The 7872-nt window shown below is 38.6% G+C and overlaps 1 protein-coding gene across 1 annotated transcript in view; it reads left to right on the top strand.

Moving 5' to 3' along the window:
• Positions 1 to 2178: 2178 nt before the first annotated feature.
• The window catches only part of LOC103137243 (cAMP-specific 3',5'-cyclic phosphodiesterase 4B-like), a 31670-nt gene continuing 25976 nt past the window's right edge, over positions 2179 to 7872 (top strand). Inside the window, exon 1 of the mRNA XM_016670848.1 lies at positions 2179 to 2766. The gene's annotated coding sequence lies outside the window, so the exon portion shown is untranslated. The remainder of the gene's footprint in view (positions 2767 to 7872) is intronic.

The raw sequence follows: 7872 nt of genomic DNA, 5'->3' as shown, positions 1-7872 counted from the left end.
AAATTCAAGTAATAAATAAGCAAATGAAAACCAACCGTGAATCATAGAGCTGGAAGGGTCACAGTCTGGGGACGCTCTGCAGCTGCAGAATCTGCTCAGCTCAGCATCATACAATCCAGCATGAATACTACAGTGGATCAGAGGGTGCCTGAGGAATATATGAGATCATCTGAAAAAAACAAAACGAACAAACAGAAAAACAGAGCCTCAGCAGAACTGGGCCCTGCAACATGACAATGACTCAAAAAATCTACCAAGAAGGATGGCTGAGATTTAAGAAATGCAAAATTCTGGAACAGCCGAGTTTAAGTCCAGGTTGACTCACAGCCAAAAGTGAAGATTAGAGAAAACCTTCCTATGACTAATGTCAGAAACTGTTACATGATCTCGAAGCATCTCACTGAAAATAATTTAATCAAAAGAAGTAACACCAGTTATAGAGGAATGGGGTGTTCTTGCTTTTTCCCCTGCTGTAAAACGTGGTGGTGATATGTTCTAACAAGTGACCCCAGGTTTACTTTTAATAAAAATGCTTGTAAATAAATCAGTTTTTGGCCAAAATTAAAAAAAGAACATTATTATGTGAATATTTCACAATAAAGAACTGAATATTTAATAAAGTTCACCATTTTATCGTAATTATACTGCAGCAAATGTAGTTTTTGAGAAGCTTTTTCAGGCATGGCTTCCTTTCCACTAAGTCAGTGTCCATGAAATCAGAGCAGCAGTAGTGAAATCATGTACAATGTAACCCCCACACTCCCCCCTCCCCCCACACACTGTATGCAGATGCAATATGGAGTCACTGATATATTATTGTAAACTTCCAGAGTCGTCAGCAGCGATTCTCAGAGGATAAAATAAAACCACACAAAATGGCCTCCTTTACAACATCATTTATCCTCCAGTTAGATGTTCTAGCTCTGTTTATTTTCTGCAAGATGAAAATTTGCAAATCATTTTTTTTGCAAATTATTTTGTAAAGGTGCCAAATTCCTGTTGTCCAACTGAATATAAATGACATTTTTATTTGTATTTATTTATTTATTTATTTATTTTTTGCAGAAATAACACACCAGAACATGGCCCAGTTATTTTTCAGCTCATTCACTGAATAGATGTGGGTCTGAACTAAAAGAGAAATCATAGAGCCACATGATCAACGTGAAGATGGGAATCAGTCATGCAAACCCTCCACAGACGAGACAAATTCTTATGTTTCATAAACTTATTATGAGAAACATAAAACTTAATGGATTTTACTAATTCTTGTTTTGAGATGGAACATTTTTTACGCGTCAATGCTGTGAACTCTTGCTGATATGCTTTAAGATCAGTTATAAATAAAGATATTAAGTATAATATTTTCCATTACATGCATGATGCACAGCATTATTTTGCAAAAAAACAAACAAACCAAAAAAAAGTTTCTGTTACAGTTTATTTATATTTCCCTTCTTTGCAACCATTTTGATAGTATTTTAAGAGATCTTAATTTGTAGCTCTTCCTGCTTTCCAAACTTCTTGTACCAAATGAAATGTGGAGCCATGACACACTCCCCTGTGTGTGTTGACTCCAGCTGCAGTCCACACCTGGTGAATTTCTCTCATGCTCTTCTATTAGCTGTGATTCACAATTCTTTTTAACTCTGGACTTTTCCCTATTGCTTGTAAGCCTTTTTTCTGCCAAATTTTTCCTTCAACTAAACTTCCCATTAATATGTTTGTATGCAGTTCTCTGTTAACAACCAGCTTTATCTTAGCATGAACTTTGAGAAAGGCTGGTAAGACACAATAATTGGATTTCTTTATTAAAAATCCATTCATCCTTAAAATGTTTAAGGATGAATGGATCCTTAAACATCCATCTGCAACTTGAACTTGCAGATGGTGCCAATCAATGTTTGCTGGACAGCTAGCAGAACAATCAGTCACTTTTTGCCTCCATGAAAGTGTGGGTCCTAAAATAGCATTTCTATGTTTTTTTTATAATAATTTTTTGTCTTGATTAAAAAAACAAAAACAAAAAACATGGATAATTGGGTCTCAAATTAAAAGAAATGAATACCAAATATGCCATTTTATTTTTTTATTTGTTTGAAACTTGAAATATTAAAACAAAGAAAACTGTTTTGTTTGTTTGTTTGTTTGTTTGTTTGTTTCTTTCTTTCTTTCTTTCTTTCTTTTATCAAAAGCTCTCTTTCGATGTTTCTGCATCTCAATTGGTCCACACTCCTCCCCTGCTGAGGTTGAGGGAGGGTGCAGGAGGAGAAGGAGGAACCGGAGGAGGGAAGATCCGACTTTCAGATGAATTTGAGTCGCGAAAGCAGCGAAGCTCCCGTAAAATCATAAAGCACTTCGATTAGGAAGGATGGCTCGGCTTGTGGATGTTGAAGAGATATACAGCTGGGACAAAAGATAATTTCCTGGATTTTCCCCACGACTTTCGTTACAGTTTTGTTTCAGTTTCGGTGAAAAAAGTGGACAATCCTGAAATCTTTTGAGGATGTGAATAATTTCAACAACAGCATTTAAATGTAGAAAAAAAGGGGGGAAAGAGAAGGAAACCAACAGTGGCAGAGAGTGGACTTCCTGCAAGGAGGGCTGTGGTGTGGACCCATCCGAGTTTAGGACGGCGATTAACAACCGCTGGACCGGAATTAATTAAATGTCTTGACTCGGTGACTCTCATCCGGAAACAGGGCGCGAGAGGCGTCGGGATTCCCTTTGTCCCCACGTGCGGATGAGCTGCGAACAGGACACGAGGTATTGATTTAATGTGATGATTTCCCGCTATTAGAAACAGTTGCAGCCTGGACACTGTTTCTGCTATCCAGTCTCATTTAAATATTATTCCCGTTTTACTTAAACGGGCACCTATAATGCAACTATTGTCTCACTTTTGATTTCTGTTTTTACATGTCATTAATCCTGGTATAAAAATTATGGTCACTGACATGGTGAAGTAAATCACACTGATTGTCTCTTCATGTTTTATAAGCAGCAAGGGGACAGTTTGTCCCCAATGTTGATGTATTATAAGCAGGAAAAATGGGTGAGATTAAGGATTTGAGTTTGTGCAGGTCCAGTTTTTGATATCTGGGTCAGAGCATTTGCAGATCTGCATCTCTTCAAGAGTGTTGTCAAGTGCTTCCAGGAAGGCGCAGTTGTGAAAAGGCTCTTGAGCAGCCGATCAGATACTGTATTTGAAACACTGAAGAAGTTAATCCTAGTTCTGATTGAAATGGTAAGTGTGCACAGTGCAGCAGTATTTTAAACTCATGAGGGAGGGTGCCCATTCTTACTTCTGTTCACTGCCAAAAGAACTAAAAATGGGCATTTCAACATCAAAACTGGACTACCGACCGATTCAGGAAGGTAGCCTTGCTTCATTTATCACACAGGTGTGTTTAACTCACCTGGGTAACACACCAGAGTGCATTATTGTTGCAGACCACGTACGTCTTTCATTGGAAGGGCATTCCCAGTGGCTGTTGCTTCGTTTCAACAGGACAATGTGACATACCAAAAATCATAAAAGACTCAGGAGTGGTTTGAGGAGCACATTTCATTCCAGGTCTTGATTTGGCTTCTAAATTCAACCAGAAATCACTGTTATTGACAAGCAGGTCAGATTTATGGAGGCTCCTCCCCAGCAACAGAGAGGCCATATCGGTTACTAAGATCTTGTTGGCAGATGTCACGGATTGCCTTTGACTTCATCCCTTAATTTGTTGTTGTTTTAAGAACAAAAAAGGAGGCAACACAGTACTAGACATGTGGTCATAATGCTATGCTGGATCTCTGTACATTACCTGTACTGTTAGAGTCTGAAAATTGCTGCTTAGCCACAGGAGTGCACACAGATCCTTGCGTACGTTTGAAACAAATATCCCAGATTTACCTCTTAAAAGCTCCTAGTAGCTGAATGGTCCACTTCTCTGCATGAGGATTATCATCTTATTGCAAATTTCCAAAACATCTGTCTGTTCTCAACAATGACTTAATTTCCTGTATTATACTAGTTATTATCTTCTCTAACAGACCTCAGGCACCTAAAGATTAATTTAAGTATATATGGTCTCATTGTTAAACAAATTGCAAAAAGCAATGTTGGCCTGAATTTATTTTAGGCTGCAAATAACATCAAATACAGAGCTTGTTTGCATGCAGACCACAAACACAAATGGAGAACCTTGTGGAATAGGAACTCCTCTTGTCAGAGAGGAGCTTGGGGAGTCCCACAAGTGAAGGATCCAAAGCAGCAGGCTGTTCTGCTTTGTGAATAAAAGTGTAAAACAGCAGAAAATCAATTGGCTGAAGGGCGTAATGCCAGGTGCACTTCCTGTCTCTGCTGACTTCTTTTTCTTTCTATCCTCACTTCCTCAAATGACCTCTTATACCACTGTGCAGCTCTGATGCTTCGCTCTGTAGATGCCCTGAAACTTTCCTTTCTTCATGGTCTCTTATCACAACATGTTTTATCTTTCTGCTTCCCCTTTTTTATCTTACTCTAAGTCACTCATGGAAAAATAACTGTGTGGCGCTGTTAGTTTGTATGACTTGCTACACATGAAGTTCAGAATCTATTGATCTGTTGGCTGCACTCAATGTTTAAATGCGGAAACGCATTGATCCATGTTGTTACTGAACAGGTACCGACTCACTCAAACCCTCAGCACTTCAGCAAATCCACCCATCTGGGTCCAGATTGACTTGCACCAAATTGGCATCACTTTACTGCTGAAATTAGTCACACTGAACCGCGGTCAGACTGTAATTAGACTGTCTATTGTGTCCAATAAATGTATGCACGTTTTCTGGGGGTGGTACTCTGCACAGAAACCTCTCGGATGTTGAATAATTGTTCATTTTGTTATTTCTCACACTAGGTTCTTGCTAGCCAGTTAGCGTGTTCATACAAAAAGAGTAATTACGAGACTCAAAAAATTGACTAAAGCTCAGTTTCAGTTTTTATTTTAATTTTTACATATTTTGGAGGTATTTTTTTCTGGGATTTCTTGAAAACTGTGCAGCTTTTAAATCGTATTCAAACTTCTTGTCAGCATGGTTGAAACAGCATATTTGTTTTGTTAACGTTTCCAGGCTGCGTGGGACTGCTTCAGTCCCATACCACTCTGTACCTCGATGTGAATCACTGCCAGAACAACTTCCTAGTTTAAGATTAGGTAACTGGAAGAATATGCAAAATGATGTAAAAATGAAAATATTGTTCTTGTATAATGTGATTCAGACTAAGATTATGAAGGAGAGACTCTGATGGAGTCACAGGATTTCAAGCAAACGAGCAACAAGTTTAGGATTCTGCACGATCACCTACAGCTTGTGGTGAACGCATTAATACCTCTGGGACTATTTTAAATTTATCTCATTATACCTACAAACTTTCTGTGATGAAGATCAACATGAAGTAGAGTATATTTGTGAGGAGAATGATACATGGTTTCAAAACGTTACAAGCAAAACTATGAAAATGGTGGCATATATATTTATCTTTACCCCTACAGCTACTCTTCCCCACTGACACCTCTGAATAAAACCTCACCTTCATCTGGAGTCACAGGTAGAGGCTTTTCTGCATTTGTCCCTCGCAACTTTACCCATCTAGATGGAAACCTTAATTTTACCTAAGTTCACGTGGGGTCAGTCTAACCAGTGCACAGTTTGTTTTGTCTAATTTTAAATCCATTGAATTTTTGCGCTGAAAGACAGAGGTTATTGGTGTTGCAAACATTTCCATGCATTGCAAATGTCTTGGATCTTGCTTCTGTGGAGTGGCATGTTTTCCTTTCTCTGCTATAACAGAAAATATCTGGACCACCGCCATCCAGCACCATCCCCCCATCTCAGCATGTTATATTCACCCTCTACAGTTTAAATAACTTATTGAAGAATACAGTTTTTCTTTCTGTGCTGCACCCTCTCCCAATTTGTTGTCCATCACACATCTTGTCATCCTTCCGTTTTTTTTGTTTGTTTTTTATGATTGGATTGACTTTACCTTTTTGGGTAAAATGCCTCGAGGTGACAGTTCTTGATGTGAATTGATGTATGAACAAACTGAACTGAATGCAATGTGGATTAAATTAATGAAACGGCTTTTTTTGTGGAATTGTAAGAAATATGATTCTTAAGTCCTAGTGTGTGATTATGTTACATGCACTGTTTGCTGTACTTGCGTCTCTGTGGTAAATCATTTCTTATGAATATTGTGTTTCAACAAATTCATTAAAGGAAAAAAAAACATCACTGCTTGTATAATAGTCCATTCAAGACTATTCATATCTAGATTTATATCCTTGATAGTGTGTTACTTTTGCTCATGTGCTCATTTTTTGCCTATAGGTGCTTGTCAAGCCTGATAAACTGTTCTTTCAACCTTGTGTTGAAATTATTTAATACCAGGTGAGTGTACATATGACAGGCCATTTCTTCTGTATTATTACTTTGGGAGAAGTCAGGGTTTCCCCCAGTGTATTATAAGCCTGGCGGCCCGCCATGCTTTACTAGCACCGCCTCCAGGCTAAGTTGCTTGTTTACATTTTTAGAAAAAAAGAAAATCGTGTTTTTTTTTAAAGCCGGGCTGCAAGCGTCACTTTTGCTCTTAGCATTTTACTAGCAGACCAGATTTATTCCTAAAGGATAGGTTTATAATATATAGGTTTATAGTTTGCATTTAAAGCCGATAGGGCGCGGACCAATCACACAGCTGCCTCGCGCGCAGCCGCCTTCAGCGGGATCGCGCGCTGCCGCCTCCCTCCACTCAAACTGGACTCAGGCTGACCTGTATGGATATTTACATCAACTTAGTGAGGAATTATGATCCTTTGGAGAACTCTAGGTAAGAATTTAAAAGCCGCCGCGTTAGCTCTGGTTGCGCAGCTCAATGTGAATCGCAGGAATAACTTGTAGCGAATTCAGAGGCGCGTTGTGGAGCGGTGAGAATGATTTATCTTTGTGAACGAACAATTATGTGCGGCGTTTACATCTCAACACGCTGCCCAGCGTGTGGCTCTGTGTCTGTCTTCCCTGTAAAGTTTATGTCTCTGGTCCCGGTTGGCCGGAGTGTTAGTGGATAACGAGCAGCGCTAACCTCATCATGCAGGTTCAGCCCGGTGAGGAGCTTTAACGCTCTCCTCGGAGTCACACATCATGCTGATTTTATATTATTTTATTATTATTTTTAGTATTATTTTTCCGATTACATGATACATCAAACCATATCAAATGCATTGTCTACTTAGAGTTAATGCGCGCGGAGATCTGAGAAACTCGTCCCATAAACTCGACCAACCAGAATAGTTTCTGTGACGCTTATTAAAAACTCAACAAACACGAAATGAAAGAGCTACTAAAGCCACATTAGCAGCATTGAATTAAATCTCCTGTTTGTTGCGCATTTCTGCGTCGTGCAGCAGATTACCTCATCATGCAGGGCCGCTCCAAGGCTGTATGAGGCCTTGAGCAGAATCTGACTTAGGGGCCCCTTTTGTTGCTAAAAATATCAGCACCTCTAACAGCTTCTGTGTTAGATTTAGTGAAATATGGGAGAAGGGAGTAGTTTAATTGGCCAGCCTAAAAAGCAATAAGTTGTAATCTCAGTTTACTAATTTGTATTTGTAAATTCAAAGATTAAACTTACAGCATCAGATTGTTGCTATGGTAACAAAACAATCAAACTATGAATATTGTTCTTTGAAGTTTTACAAAGTAAACTTGCCAGCTCCTTAAAATCTTGTATTTAAATGTTAAAGAATTTAAAATCATTTCATTTATCTATGCCTAAACAATTGAATAAAATTTAACAGCATTGATAATCTCAATAAACAAGTGTTACATTTATGTATCTGT

This window comes from Poecilia formosa, unplaced genomic scaffold (assembly GCF_000485575.1).
Source record: "Poecilia formosa unplaced genomic scaffold, Poecilia_formosa-5.1.2 Scaffold38, whole genome shotgun sequence".
Taxonomy (NCBI): domain Eukaryota; kingdom Metazoa; phylum Chordata; class Actinopteri; order Cyprinodontiformes; family Poeciliidae; genus Poecilia; species Poecilia formosa.
This window is presented reverse-complemented; position numbering and strand designations above follow the sequence as displayed.